This window comes from Equus quagga, chromosome 12 (genome assembly GCF_021613505.1).
Source record: "Equus quagga isolate Etosha38 chromosome 12, UCLA_HA_Equagga_1.0, whole genome shotgun sequence".
Classification (NCBI taxonomy): domain Eukaryota; kingdom Metazoa; phylum Chordata; class Mammalia; order Perissodactyla; family Equidae; genus Equus; species Equus quagga.
In genome coordinates, this window is record NC_060278.1 from 15,017,121 (window position 1) to 15,034,236 (window position 17,116).

At 35.8% G+C, this 17,116-nt stretch overlaps 1 protein-coding gene across 1 annotated transcript in view; it reads right to left on the reverse strand.

The window, feature by feature from the left end:
* Nucleotides 1–17,116, reverse strand: part of MALRD1 (MAM and LDL receptor class A domain containing 1) — a 640,183-nt gene that overhangs the window by 320,840 nt on the left and 302,227 nt on the right. The window lies entirely within an intron of this gene.

Consider the following 17,116-nt stretch of genomic DNA (forward strand, 5'->3'; position numbering starts at 1 on the left):
CCCATGCAGACCGAGCACCTCTTGTCAAGCCACACTGCGGCAGCATTCATATATATTTTAGTATGTATCTCTCAAAGATAAGAACATTAAAAATAACTGATACAATTTTTCCATCTAAGAATAAGATTAATATTGCATTACTAGCAAGCAATATTTATCAATGTTTACATTTCCTTGATTGTTCCATTACATTCTTTATCTTTTTTTCTTTGCTTCTTTGAACCATGGTATTAATACAGTTTTTCGTTGCAACCAATTGATATTACTCATAAGTATTATTTCAATTTGCCATTCCTCCCTCAATCTTTTCTACTGTAATTTCTTTGAGGACACCATGTTAATTTTCCTGTAGGATTTTCCCAGTCTAGATTTATATTTGCGGGTGCTGTCTACATTTTCCTGCCATCTGTTTTCTTCTCTAAACTGATCGGTGGATAGAGAGACTTGGTCAGATTCAGTTTCAATTATTAGCAAGAATATTTTCCAAGAGGTGTGCACTTGCACCCCAGCGCACATAATGTCTAGTTGCCTCTATTTTTATGATGTTAGCTGTTATCAACAATCGTTGTTTAGATCTATTAAGGGGTTGCACATTCTATCATTTCTCTTCATTTATTAACTATAATACTTTTGTAAAGAGAAACTTTCCCTAATCAACTATTTGATTACTGTGTGGTACAGCTTGCATAGAGAAGATAAACGATTCTTTCTCTTTACTTAGTAGTTTTGAAATAATGAGGTGGTTCTACAGTATCCTCCAGAGGTCTCTCTCTCTCCCTCTCTCTCTTTCACACACACAAACTATTATTGGTATATTAATTACATAAATCAGTAACGATAAATATTAATGTAGTTGAGTACTCTTGGATTTAAAACATTTTATGTTTCAGGCATTGTAGTTATTATATCTACTAATGCTTAAATTTTCTCAACTCTGACTCATGGATCTTTATCAAAGTTTCTCCTGAGTCTTTTTGACATGACTAAAAATCTTTGTTAGGATAATTGTGTAGGATAAACTGTTTAGGCTCCTCTTGTGCTTTTTCTGCTCCATCTCTAGAATCAGCCACTTCCCCAAGAAACCCTGGTTCTTTTTTAGTGGGAAATTGCACTTAGGGCACACAACCTGTGCCCTCGGGATTGGCAAACTTTCCTAATCTCAGAATTTCCCAGCTTCATTCCTGCCCAGCTCTGGTTTCATTGATTAAATGTTCTCTCCAATTTTGCTGAGGACTTGAATCAGAAGATTTACAAAATTATTGTTTCTTTCAAGAATTCTGTTATAAGACAATGTGGTAGTTTGTGTTCTTCCAGAAGGCGACTCAAGGCAAGAATGTGCATTGGAGTAGTTTGAGATAATTATTTGAGAGGTAAAGAAAACACCACTAAGGGAGCAGGGGAGTAAAAAGGGAAGGTAGGTAGCCAATTAAGATGCATAATCAAGCTATTTGCCAGTGTGTGTAATAGGAGGTTATTCCCACTGAAGATTCTGGGGGCAAGTTCAGAGCATACATTTGTCCTCCTCCACTACATGGGGGTGAGAACCCATGGTATTTATACCTGCTCACATCAGGCATGGGTTCAGGCTGCTGGGCAGCCAGGCACTGATTTCCTGGCACTTTCTACCTGACCAAGTCAGCTTCTGTGGCCAGAAGAAGATCACAGGCAAAGCAATGCAGGTTCTGGCATTTGGAAGTCAGGTTTCCGTACACTGAAGTGGAAGGACAAGCGGACATGGATGGGGTCCTGGCAGGGTCTACTCTAGATTCCTTGGTGTTACTGAATTATTCTGAGTATTGCACTCTTTTTCAAGTCTTTTAATTTTAGCTCTTTCAAGAAGACATTTTAGATCACTGGTTAATGGAAAATGTTTTGTAGGCAGATGGTGTTTTCAGTGCATACCCTGAGTGGTTTAATTCATCTCTCTGAGATTACTGAGCAGTACCTACTTCATGGAGTTGATACTAAGATCAAATGAGAGAATGTTTATTTCAGAGACGGGCACAGAGTAAAGAGTCAACGGGTATTCGGCCATACTGCAGTTCTTGTCGAGGGAAGTATAAGGATGTTCAATACTGGGCGTTGTGATAGATTCTGTCAGAAATTACATACATCCCTGTTTGACGTTTTAATGAAGGATCTAGCAACCATGTCAGCAGGGCTGAGCGGATAGGAAAAAGGGAGAGAGCTGACTTTTGAGCTGGTCAAGCTTAGAGCTTCATCTCTGTGCTGCAGAGGTTTTGTTTGGTTTTGTGCTTGTTGTTTGTTTGGGTCTCCCACCCCCCATGCTTGACATGGGAACAGAAATTACTTGTGGCCCTGTATTTTGGCCCGGCATGATTGTCCAAACTAATCATCAGCCCCGCTGCACAGCCTCTCATGTCTTCATCCATATGTGCCTTCTAAATACCCCTATTGCCTCCTCTGTTTCAGCACCTGCTTCTAGGAATTAGCAGCTGGGAGCGGGTCTCTTTCGGAATCTCCTCCACTGACATCCTAGAGAAGCTGGTGTTGTTTACATGTGGAGAGTATGGAATGAGCTATCCCTTTCTTCAGATGTTCCTCTCTGAAGTACATCCAGGAGAATTTCCTCAGCAAGTCTGGTGTGGACATGCTGCCTGGACCCAGTTCCCAATGCTCATGTAGAATCTTACTCCTCCTGCCACCCATTCATATTATAGCGACCATGGCAAGAGCATCTGAAGTGTCTCTTTGTAATTTTTTAAACCTATTATTTTAAAACATATTAATCAGTGCTATACAATTTTGTATCTAATTCTGCTCCACTTATTGTCATATTTAGGATGTGTCTTTCCAACCTTTTTGCAAGTTCTTTGAAGATCAGGGCACACAGTTATTTTCTCTCTATCAAAGTCAAGCATAGAAGTGTTTGTAAAGATAGCTGTCAATGAATATCTCATTGATTATATTATATATTCTTTCTGTCATTGAGGATAAGAGTTCAACTACATTATACCTGAGAAACAATCTGCTCTCTTTGTTTCTCTAGAAAGTATGATCAACGTGTGCCTTATTTACCATTAACCCTACAGTCCCCATAAAGTAGTCCATTTAAATAAAGAAGCTAGAAATTTGTGTGGATCTAGCAATAAATACCTCTCTAAATTGGCTTGTTATTCTGGTACTCATAATAAATAATAGACTGAATATCACTAATTATTTGATTTCAACATCTAGCAGATGCCACGTCAGACTGTTGTACAAACATATTGGACATCAACTTTGCTCAAGACGCTCCACACAATTGTTAGTGAATCACATCCACACCGACAATCGTAAAAATCTCTACTGCACTGATATTTATTTCAGTTGAAAATGGCGATATCGGAAGGTATGCTTTATTTCCTTCCTCCCTTCCTTCCTTCCTTCTGTCCTTCCTGCTTCTCTCCCTCCCTCCCCCCCTTCCAGATTGGATTGAAACCCTGAATTGAACTACCAGTACATCTCTCTTTAAGATAAAAACTATGTTAAGGAATACATGTCAGACACATGTTAAATATGTTAAGCCTTAGATCAGTAGAATTTTCACAAACAAAATAGTCCTAATTAAAAGAGGTGCCAACGGACACAGTTACCACTAAACAGTATTTAAACAAAGGATTGTTCAAAAGTAAAGATTCCACCTGGTGAGGAAAAAAATACATTCTGCTTCATGTCTCTGCATCCTACTTCAGTAGCACCATCATTAGCACAAACTTGAATGTTACTTTGGAAGATAATTATGTGTAAAAGAATCCAGTCCATAAAATCCACATGGGTTTTTCTACATATACCAGTGTACTTGAGTTTTCTTAGTTCCCCTTGCACTTTTCAATGAGATTAGCTTATGAAAACTAGAAGCAACTACTTCTATTAAGCACCATGATTCCTGGTAAAGAATCCCCCAAAAGGAACTAACCAGATATTAATTACGTGTTGTCGGGTTTTTCTTCTGCATCTCACTTACTGTGTATTGGTGTCTAAGATCTCCACATATGAGTCAGCTCTTGTTTTTGGACCTAGAACAGAAGGCTTATCTTTACATCTTTATATTCAATGCCCTCAGCATTATTTTGTGCCCATTTTCTTTACTTTTCATTTTCAGATTATGCTATATTTTTATATTGATGCACATTTTTCTGGCAAAGGAATACTTAAATTGTGACAACACTCTCATGTTTATTGAACTTAGTAAGAAGAGGACTCAGACAGTAAGAGTAACTTTATGTGATTGATCTCATTCTATCATTTCTGCAACAAACATCAATTTAGACCTCCTGTTTGTCCAAAGCAATCCTAAGCACAGTGGTTAAAAACAGAGAACACTGTATTTTAAAACTGGATTTCTCCAGTATATTGAGGATTACAGAAAGAATTGTTTTTGTCTACAGCATCTTGTTTACATTCAGCCATAAATATTTCTCATCGTTTTTTTAATCTGTCATGTCTGTTATGAGACTGAAGCATATGACTACATTTGAGTGGTCATGCCACACAGCCCTTTGTGGCTGAAAAATATTTACTTGATGGCCTCACTGAAAGGTTTGGCTCATTGTAAAAAATAAAGAAAACAGCTAGAAAACTTGGCTGCCTCTTGAGTCTCTGGTAATTAAATCCCCATGTGTATGTTTTGTATGGAGTGTTGGCTGTTTTCAGCTTATTCTTGTGGCTTTCATTTCAGGCCTCCATTCAATTTTTTTTCTGTCCTTTCAGCTTGGCATGCCTTCATTAGGCAAATAATCCATGCAAAAACATTGTTTTGTAAGTGTGTTTATGCTTTTGTCATCTGTTAAAGGTCAATGTTTACCAAACTGTTCAATCTTTTTTTTTTTTTAATTTGTATAACTTCCTATCACATCTGTATGCCTTACGTACAAAGCAAGTCTGTGAGCAAGAAGCCATACGTATACGGCCATCATGAAAGTAGTGGAATTAGAAAAAGTTTTTCTCAGAATATGCTTGGAGTAGAATTGTGGTTTTACATCTGTCTTCCCTCTCTTAATCTGTTTAATACTAAGTACAATGTCTTTGGTAAAGCTGTAACTCACCAGGGTGTTTGTAAGGACGAATCGAGGTAAATTTTCTAGCAATGTTTGTGATGTAGTTACTCATTTTTTTCTCCTCCTTTTCTCCTCACACCATTCTCTTAGGGAGGGCACATGTCTGTTATGATATAACCCAGATTGCTCCAATCTATTTGTCTACAGGGTCAGATTTCTGGGGCCACTATTTCCTCTAGTATTTAGAAAAGAGGATAGATTAAGCATCTATCCCATGTACTATGGAAAATCTAGAACTCTCCTCAAGATTTCTCTGGATTATAAACAGTTGTAATTAATGGGTTCTCTTTCTGCACAAGTTCTACCATAAATTCTCCCCACTGGTAAAATTATAATCCTGACTATTTTGTTTTGTAAGCCAGAAACCCAAGATTTGTCTTGATTATATCCCAAGTTCTACCAATCTCTATGTTCAATTGCTTCTACAATCTAAATATCTCTTTAATCTATTTCTCATCATACTGGGCAATGATCAATACTCTCTGACTATTGTGTTAAGGAAAATTATACAATACTGGGGAATAAAACACAAAAGAGGACAGTACATCCTTTTAGTCTCATAGTGAGGCATTAACAGGTCCATCCAAAGATTATTTGACTTTCTAAGAGAATGTACCACTTTTGGCTTTGCTATTTATTATTAAGTGATAAGACTGGGAAATTACATGGTAACTTGCAGACTTGTGACCAGTTGAGATGCAAATAATTTCAATCAAAAAAATTTAAATAGCTCCAAAGCTTAGAGTATTTGTCCCGTAGGACATTAACCAGATTTGTCTCTAAGTTAAAAAGAAAAATAATGACTCTGTCCAGTTCCTCAAATGTTGTCTGAATCCATTTTAAGATCTTGCCGAGTTGCTCATTAAATAACTGGTTAAAAAATTTTGATGTTTATTCCTTCTATATTTCCATGATAGCTACGTTTCTAACTTTTTAAAATTATACCACGAAGACTGTAATAATCTTTTTTGCTCATTTTAATCTGGTTTCCACACTGTTGCTGGAGTGATATATCTAAGAGGCAAATCTCATCATGATGGCTGCTCCTTAAGACATTCCAATGGTCTTCTGTAGTCCTTATGATAATATAACTTACGATTTCGCTTTTGTCCACATTTATTTTGTCTTATTCTACTTTTGTATTCTTGTATTAGCTGGGATTTCCAGTACAATGTTGAAAGGGAGTAGTGAGAAGGGACATCCTTGCCTTGTTCCTGATCTTAGCAGGAAAGCTCCTATTTTCTCATCATTAATTATGATATTAGCTGTAGGTTTTTTGTAGATATTCTTTAATGAGCTGAGGAAGTTCCCTTCTATTCCTAGTTTTGAGAGCTTTTATGACAAACAGGTGTAGGATTTCATCAAATGTTTTTTCTGCATCTATTGACATGATCACGTGACTTTTCTTTTTAGCTTGTAGATGTGATGGATTATATTAATTGATTTTTGAATGTTGAACCAGCCTTGTATACCTGTGATAAATCCTACTTGGTTGTGGTGTATAATTATTTTTATGTATTATTGGATTCTAATATTTGCTAAGGTTTTGTTGAGGACTTTTGCATCTACGTTCATGAGAGATATATGTCTTTGGTTTTCTTTTCTTGTAATGTCTTTGTCTTGTGTTGATATTAGGGCAATGCTGGCTTCATAGAATGAGTTGGAAGTATTCCCTCTACTTCTGTATTCTGGAAGAGATTGCAGAGAATTGGTATAATTTCTTCCTTAGGTGTTTGGTAGAATTCACCGGTGAACCCATCTAGTTCTGGTGCTTTTCATTTTGGAAAGTTATTGATTATTGATTCAATTTCTTTAATAGATATAAGCCTATTCAGATGGTCTGTTTCTTCTTGTGTGAGTTTTGGAAGATTATGTCTTTCAAGGAATTGGTCCATTTTCTCTAAGTGATCAAATTTGTGTGAATAGAGTTGTTCATAATATTCCTTCCTTTTAATGTCCATGGGATCTGTAGTGATGTCCCCTCTTTCATTTCTGATATTAGTAATAGCTATCAAAAGATTTAATAACATGTACTACATCCTATAAACAGGTTTGTTTCTGAAAGGTGGTAAAAATATATTATTGAGGAAATAGTATAAATTCTTTTCCCTTAACACTGAGTGGTAGAGGATGAAAATCTTCTGCCTGATGGAATTTGTACCATACAAGCCTCTAGACTGTTAGACATTCAAGTGTACTGGAGGCTCCTCCTCCCTGGGCCTTCTGGTCAATTGAGTCTGAGGTTTCCCTGAATTTATAATGACTCCAAGAACAGACCAGGAAAGTTTACGGAAAGCACAAAGTCCATAAAAAGAGCAAAGCTAGGATTAAGACCTTTATCTGAATTAAATAGCAGGTGAAAATCTCAAGTTATTACTTCCTCAGTCTTATGTTATATAAACTCAAACATGACAAGTGAAACTTTCTTATAAAATTCAGAGAGTTATTAAAGTTAAGACATAAATAAGAAATTACACCACCTAGGTTGCAATCATATAAACCTTAGCAGATAAGACAGGAATAAAACCACTCAGCTATTCTCACTTTATGCCAACACATCTTTTACACTCTCTCCCTTTTTCTTTCTTTCTCTGTCTCTCTCTCTCTTTCTCCCTCTCTCTCAGACAGACAGACACACACACACAAACTTCAATCTGTCAAATAATACCTGAGGACACATACATCACACTATTGTACAAGTGATCAGTCCTACTTTGAATGTTAAATTTTATTTTTACAAGTACTTGGGAAAATATATAAAAACAACACATTGTGAAAACTATCTTCAGTTATTTGGATTTTTTTTAATGCAGTACGATCTAAGACTCAAGTTATTTTCCCTAACTTTTAAAGTCAGGAGGCATAGGAGAATAGATAGATTCTTGACATTAAGGGCAGTATCTCTTTTTCTTTTTTTTTTTTAAGGAAGACTAGCCCTGAGCTAACATCTGCTGTCAATCCTCCTCTTTTTGCTGAGGAAGACTGGCCCCTGATCTAACACCCATGCCAATCTTCCTCTACTTTATATGTGGGATGCCTGCCACAGCATGGCCCGATAAGCAGTGCATAGGTCTGCACCCAGGATCCAAACTGGCAAACCCTGGGCGGTGGAAGCAGAGCTCAGGAACTGAACTGCAAGCCAGCGGGCCAGAGGGGCAGTATTTGTAAGTGTAGTCATCTATAAGCTATTTCTTAAAAAGTACACACACTTGAATATAAACACATATAAGTTTTCTAGAATCTGTGATAATGTTTTAATTGATACTAGAAAATTCAGTTTAAAACTTCTCTCAAATTGAAAATATCTTTTTTTTCCCTGAACTCTTGTATTACTTTTTGTTCCATAACATTAACAATAACCCTATTTTTTAAGTGAGGTAATAATGAAAATTATAGGAAATAAAATACACTATATATCTACATGAAAAGCTAGTTGGAGATAAGACATTTAGCTAATGTGCCTGCAACAGATCTAGTAACAAACTGACTATTGTGAAATGAAATTTATTGCAAAGATTTGTTAAGCGTTCTCTCCTTCTGACTAGGTGCATTCATCTCCTTAGGAAATATGTAAATGATATTTACATATCTTCAATCTTTAATATAATAGTATTAAAGTAACACAGTCATGGCATAATCTACATTATGTTTTTATAAATATTTTATTAAGATAAAATGGCTACAATTCCTAATATGTATCTGATATTATTTCTTTCATTAACTTTGATTTCACTTACATTAGTCCTTGAGATAAAAATGAAAGAGATTTTATACGGGAAAATTTAAACCAAACAAGAAGTGAAGTTGGAGCCATTTCTTCTTTTCTTGGATCATGTGCCTTCTGTTCCCTTAATTCTTTTTCAAATGGTTGACAGTGGAAAAACCACTGGATAAGATTGAGTTTTGGTATTAGAAAACAAGAAATTATAACATTATAATGTACATAATAATACAATTTATATAATAAATAAGTTTATTTACAACATAACTGTCACATATCCTATTTTGCCACTGTACTATAAATTTAAATGTGTATTTATTTCTGGGAACATAGTAAATAACAAAGGCCCATTCCCAGTGGACAGGAAAGCCAAAAAAAAAAAAGCAGAAAAATTCTTCCCAAGTTATTAATAAGAGGGGGGCACCACTGTTGAAAATCCACATCTTTCAAATAAAAATCATGTAATGAGGGTTTTCTTTCCAAGATATATAATGTGAAAGGTATTTTGGGGTTCATGCCCAAACTAATAGATAATACGTTTATGAGTCATAGGAATAAATGTGTAGGAACAAGATCATTTGTGCAGTGCATGGAGATTAAGGCATAATGAGTTGTTAGGTTATAAGAAATTTGCTACATTACATTGTACAATATTATATTTTAAGTAGCTGAAATTGTACAGGGCTTGGGCAATGAAAGACACAAAGATTAAGTAATAATATTAGCCAAGGTGTTGCAAGGAAACGATATTGGTGGCAGCTGATTCAGAATTGAATGATATTAGGTACTCATCATAGAGAATCTTTTCCAAAGAACTAGAGAATTCACAAACCAAGAAACTCACAAGAGTCAAGGTAATGATCTTGCTCTCTAAGAAATGAGTGCTATGTACTGACCACAAATGTATAGATGTGTGTGAGGCCATCCTTGGGATGTGGGGCAAGGTGCTTTGGCAAGAGGGAACTGGCCTAGTGCTTGATGGGCAAATTGACTGGAATATGCTAACACTGTAGTAGAATATATCTTTTGGTTATAGAGAATAAGTTTCCCTATGTAAATTCAGGGTCAACATTTGAAGCAATGTTGCTGGCTATATATGATGATTAAAATAAAGCAAAATGAAACCCAAGTATCACATGGCTTGTGTTTAAGTTCTCCATACTTTCTATAACATTTTGAAACCTCAAAAAATCCCACTGGGATCCCAAACTATGATATCTTTAGTTCTCTTATCTTAATCTAAACTGGTGCCATAAATGAACTTGTGATGCTCATTTCTCACACCTGGTATCAAGTACCATTGATGAGCAGCTGACTCCTTAATCAAAGTCTGCAGCCACCTTGTCTTTCTTGAGCTTTAGACTCCCTATATTTAACTGCTCAACATATTTCTCCACCTGAATGTCTCTTAGATGCTAAAATTCAACACATCTAGAACTCCCCATGTCCCTCAGTAACCAGTTATTAAATTCTACCATGAGGCCAAAGAGAAATCATAGGTTCATCATGGTCAATTCTCTTGTTCATAGCCACCAATCTGTGTTATTTCTATTGAACACTTCTCAAATATGACCCTTCATCCTACTGCACTGTCTCTGTTCAGATATTCATTATCTTTCATCTAGACTACTTCTCTAGCTTTTTCCTTCCCTCTAAATTATCCTACGTTATTACCCACTATTATTACTTTTCTAATTTACAAATAAATTACACCACCCCCAAATGTCTAAAAAGTTTGATTGTACCCAAAGGTTAAAAAACTCCATCGAACCCAAAGATGAATGTTCACACTCTTCACATGTCATTTAAGGCCTGTTACAACTGTATCCAAACTCATTCCCAGGTCTCAGAACAAACATGGCAGACTTGCATTATCCAAACACATTCCCTTTCTGCCTCTCATCTCTGAGCATTCCTTGCTTTCACTGTGGTATGGCCTCCTTCATTTTTCCATTCTTCAACTTTCAGTTCAAGTACCACCTCTTCTGTGACACTTTACTGACCACTCAGAGAGAAGCACTTCTTCATTCTCTGTAGTCCATGGTATACTGACCACACAACTTCCGCTTCACTAAAAACATTGAATTTAAATTAATTATTTTAATTACCTTAGTCCCCAACACATTATTTGCACCCAAAATGCTTTTGAATGAATAAGCAAGTGAATGGAAGAGTAAATGAACGAACAGTGTTGCAGTATTGAAGAGAGAATCAGAAGACCTGGATTTCAGTCACAGATTTACTGCTTACTAGACGCGCAGTCTTGGAAAAGTTGTTCGAATGATGTAGGACTGTTTCATTATCTCCTATACACAAGACTTGAGTTACGTAATTTCTTAAGTCACTTGTGACTCAATCAAAATATTATTTTATCCCATATCTTAAATCAGGAGATAATTAATCAGTCATGACCTCATGTCAGTATCTTTCTCGAAGCATATGAGTGACTCACTGTTTTGCTCTATATGAGTTTGAAACCTGTTGGAACAGAGAGAAACATAGTATGGTGGAAGAGAATGTTTTGTTTTGTTTTTTCTTCAGGAAGATTAGCCCTGAGCTAACTACTGCCAATCCTCCTCTTTTTGCTGAGGAAGACTGGCCCTGAGCTAACATCCATGCCCATCTTTCTCCACTTTATACGTGAGATGCCTACTACAGCACGGCTTGCCAAGCAGTGCCATGACCACACCTGGGATCTGAACCGGCGAACCCAGGCCACTGAAGTGGAATGTGCGCACTTAACCACTGCACCACCGGGCTGGCCCCTGGACAAGAATGTTTAATTTTCATTTATCAAGTGTATCTTATTTACTGGGGTTCTATTTCACATAACACCATAGTCTCATGATCAAAATCAGGTTTACAGTATGTTTTAGATATTATTTACATTTCTAGTCTTTTGAAAAAGGACTCATAGATTTTCCTTTTTTAATTTCTTAATAAAGGCTATTCTCCTTAGGCTAAGAATTTAATCTTTTGGAATGATGTTATTTGTACACTGAATAAGAAGCCAGATTAATTTAATTTCAACTCATAGGGATGTGTTTGGCACTTCTCTAGGCATGGGGAGCTTCTTCAGAAGCTCACGGTAGAATAGAAAAACAGGTAAATATAAATATTAAATTAAAATCTGATTATGAACATGATAACTATTTAGTGCTTGTTAAATCCCAAGCAGAAGACAGATTGGAGAAATACAATATTGAAGAAAGGGGTAGGGGGATTAAGATGCTAAAACTGATTGGATCAAGGTAGGTGTTCTAGAGTTCTCCAGAGAAATAGAAACAATAGGATAGATAGATGAATAGATAGATAGATAGATAGATAGATAGACAGAAGAGATTTATTATAGGAACTGGCTCATGTGGTTATGGAGGCTGAGAAGCCTTAAGATCTGCCATCTTCAAGCTGGAGAACCAGGAAAGTCAGTAGCGCAATTCAGTTTGAGTCCAAAGGCTAAGAACCTAGAGGACAAACTTGTTAAGTCCTAGTCAAGGCTGAAGGCCCAAGAACCAGGAGCACTCATGTCCCAGGGCAGGAGAAGATGGATGTCTCAGCTTAAGTAGAAAGAAAATAAATTTGCTCTTCCTCTGCTGTTTTGTTCTTTTTGGGCCCTTAAAAGATTGAATGGTGCCCACCCACACTGGGGAGGGCCAGCTGCTTTACTCAGTTCACTCATTCAAATTCAAAAACATCCTCACAGACACATCCAGAAATAACGTTTTGCCAGCTATCTGGGCAGCTGTTAGCCAGGTCAAATTGACACATAAAATTAACCACCGCATTATAGTGTGGTAGAATGGTCCAGAACAAGAGCCCTGGAATGAAAACACCTAGGTTCAGAAATCAACCTGACTGGCCGTATTTTCAAGGCAAAGTTATTTAACCTCTCTGATTTTCAGTTTCCTCAACAGACAATTGGGACTACTGAGAAATCCTACCTGAGAAGGATCTTGCAACGATTAAAGAAGGTTATACAATTCTGCATGCAAAAGTTTAGCACAGTACCTAGCCCACTATAAGTGCTTCAAATTGGCTTTATAGTTATTTACATAATTGCTGTTGATACTGAAAGAGCACAAATTCTACCGTCATTCAAATAACAGAAGAAAAAATACATAAAAAGAGAAGGCTCACTCTCTAAAAGAGGAAAAAGACAATAAAGATAGCATCATCAGAATCTGTTTTGAAGAACCCCTGAAAGCTCAAAAGCAGATGGGATCTGATGAATAAAGGATCAAACTGAACAAAGAAAATAACTGATGTAGAAAATATCTGATATAGAAATAGGGTGACAGAATGAACACAAGCAGACTGTTCTTAGCTGTGTGCTCATGTTTGAGGTTAAGAATCCCTGTTTGCGTACCTGTGGTTGCAGATTCTGCAGGAATATCTCCCCAGCGATTGTAAGGATGTGTAAGATGTACTGAGTGGTGTACTGGTATTTTACATAAGTGACATAGTTGAGAAATATACAAGTGAGACTTCTATTTCTGGGAAATTTTATAGACCAGATTCTGAAAACCTACTTGCTATATAGTATCTAAAAGTGATCATTAAATATTAAATTTAAAACTAAATAAACTGAAAACGCGCACACACACAGAGACCTATTTTTACAATGAGATGAACCTTTAAAGCATGTAAATGGAACCCACTGAGGTCAGGAAAATAACAGGAAGTAAATCCAGCAGTGAAGCTGTTAAGTACACTGAGGAAATATAGAGAACCCTGTGGACTAAAGCAGACTTTCCCAACTTTTCCGTCTCATGACGCATACAAAAATTAACGTTAACTGTTTTCTGCGATAAATAGTTGAGGCTGCTTAATGATGGAAGCGCCCAGCCTGGATGCTCTGGCTCTTCCAGTGTAATGGACTGAATGTTTGTGTCCCCCCCAAAATTCATATGTTGAAGCCCTAATCCCAATGTGATGGTATTTTGGGGTTGGGCCTTTTGGAAGTAATTAGATAGTGAGGGTAGACCCCTCATGAATAAGATTGGACCCCAAAAGAAGAGGCCAGAGTCTCAGCTAGTTCTCAGTCACGTGAGGACACAGCAAGACAATGGCTTTCCGTAAACCAGGAAGAGGGTTCTCACCAGAACTCAACCTGGATTTGGGACTTCCAACCTCCAGAAACATGAGAAATAAATGTTTCTTTTTATTTGAGAATAAATTTTGTTTAAGCCATCCAGTGTACAGGATTTTGTTATAGCTTCCAGAGTTGACTAAGATACCCAGTCCTATTCCGGCTAACTTGAGGGCTCAGGGAATCAATGGTTCAGCATCCTCTGACCTAATCAAAACGCACCCATGTGCCGTGAAGAACCAGTTGGGAAGTTTTAGCCTTGGGCTGTGTAGTGAAGCAGACTATGGTCAATTGTGGATCTTTGAAGTTGCAGGGAGCTATAAAAGAGACAAAAACACATAAAGCTGGGGCCATGCAGAGCTCGACCCCAAAAGAAGAATAAAATACAATTTTTTTTAAAAGTCGGCATAGGAAATCACTATGTGTTTTGGACTTTAATCGAGGTGGGAGTAAAAATAAAATTCCGTGAAAATTAATTGACGTTAGCTATACATTATACAGGTATTATTGACTATCCCTGTGCTGACACCAGGTGCCTGACTGAAGTAAAATCATATCTGCTTGGAGAAACACACTTAAGTCTCAAAGAAATCACACAAGTGACATTCTAACAAATGATAACTTACAATCAAAATTCACAAAACATATCACAAGCCAGTGTGAGCAGAAACAATCACCAACCATCTGAAACAGCTTCACAAAGACTCCAAGATAAATGTTACCAAAAAGAGACTACAAGAGAAATGCATTAAATATGTTCAAAAATAAGAGAGGAGATTGGAAACATGACACCATCCAAAATGTCCAGGTGGAAAAAATTGTTTAAATAAAATTTATAACATCTGAATTTAAAATTTAATAGAAAGGCTAAAATTTAATAGACAGTATAATCTAAATATCAGACATAGATAAAATAAAAATTAGAGATAGGACTATAAATCTAAAGAAATTATCTAGAATGAAGCAAGAGACAAGAAAAGGGAAATATGATACACAGTTTAAGAGAGAGTGATGTGAGAGTGAGAAAGCCTGCCAACATTTAATCAAAATTCCAGAAGGAAAGAAGAGCTAAATAAAAATAAATAAGAAGACATTCAGTGTTAAATCCTTATAAAACTGTAGAACTCCCAAAGAGAAGATCTCGAAACAACTGAGAGAAAATATAGATTATTTACTGAGTAATAATAATAGTGAGTGTTCAACAGCAACAACAGAACACTGAAAAGAGTGGAATAACAACTTCAAACACTGAGAGAAAATAATTGTTAATCAGAATTGCACGTCCATTAAACCGCCTTCAAAAATGAGGGCTATTATTAAAGATATTTTCAGCTAAACAAAAATTGTAAGTTTATTACCAAAAGACCCCTATTAAAGAATTGCTAAAAAATATTTCTCAAGAAGAAGTCAAATGATCCTAGAAGGAAAATCTGAGATGTTAAAAGAAATGCAGAATTAAGAAAGTGGTACAGTGAGGGCAAATATTAGAACACCACGACAACAATAAAGTCAAGTTTTGATGTAAAAATATCAAAATAGAGATAAAGCACTTGAAAACAACTACATGTGAGTGGATAGAAGGGAAACTGGAGTTAATGCATTTTAAGTTCTATGTAATATTCAGAAGGATAACAGAGATCTCGAATTACGTTAAACCTTATTATATTATGTACGCACGTTAAAATTCTAGGGGAAATAAAAATGTATATTCTCCAAAAGAAGGAGTGATAAAAAGTAGTGTAAAATAAAACAAATCATTTTTAAAGGAAAAACTAAGCAAAAAGAAACAATTCCTATAACTTCCATAGGTAGAGGAGATGTTTGAATTCCATCCCACGTATGTAGAGAGAATAAGTACAACTTAAGGTGAGAAATACTTCCAAGGATAGAGGGACGTTTTACAACAATGAAAGGTCATTTAATCCAGAAAATATAGCAAACCTAAGTGTATACACAACTAATTGCATAAAGCAAAAACTAACAGAACCAAAAGGAGAAATAGGCACATTTACAATTTTAGTCAAAAATGTCATCACTTCTCTTCCAGTATTGATAGAACAAGTTTAAGGATTTAGAAGACTTGAACTCATCATCAAGCAAGTTGACTTAGTTAACATTCATAGAATACTACACTGAATGAGAAAAATACACATTTTTTTTAAGGGCTCATGGAACTGTCACTAAGATGAACCATATGCAGGGCCATAAAAAATTTAAAGGAATGAAATCACACTGAGTATGCTCTCTTAAATAAATTTGAAAGAATGAAATACAGAGTATGTTCTCTTAGCACAACAGGCTTAAGTTAGAAATCAATAACAAATAGGTATCTGGAAAATCCACCAAATATTTGAAATCAAACATACTTGTAAACAAGCCATGGGTCAAAGAATAAACACAAAGATAATTAGAATATATTTTGAACTGAGTGAAAATGAAAACAACATATCAAAATTGATGGGATGCCCCTAAAGCAGTGCAGGTAAATATATAGCTTTAAAGGCTTATATTAGAAAATTTTAAAAGGCCTGAAATCAATGGTCTAAGTTTTGACCTTAAGAAGCTACAAAAAGGAAATCAAATCTAACCCAAAGTGAGCAAAAGGAAAGAAATAATAAAGATAAGAGGAGATAGTGAAAGACAAAATAAACAACAGTGAAAGAGATCAGTGAAACTAAAAGCTGTTTCTTTTAAAATATCAGTAAATCACAGATTACGAATATGAGAAATGAAAGAGGGGACACCACTACATGTTGTATAGACCTTAAAAGGATAATAAAGGATGATATGAAAAAGTTTTAACAATAATGACAATTTTGGTGAAATAAACTCCTTCAAGCAAATTACCAAGTCTAATTCAAGATGTAAAAAAAGAAGTGAATAGTCTACATCTATTAAATAAATAGAATTCAAAATTAACAGCCTTCCCATAAAGAAGATTCGAGGATGAAATTTAGCTGGTGAATTCTCCCACAGTTTTAAAGAAGAATATCAATCCAACATACTACACCCTTCCATCAAATAGAGGAAGAGGGGGAAAAATTCCACATGCATTTTACGAAGTCAATATTACTCTAATACCAAAAGCAGAAAAAGACATTACAAGAAAAGAAAACGATAGCTCAATATTGCTCATGAACATAGGAACAATATTCTTTAATAAATCAGCAAATAAAATCCAGTGACATAAAAGATATGATACTTAATGAAAATGGTTATGTCAGGATGCAAGAAGCTTGTCTGAAT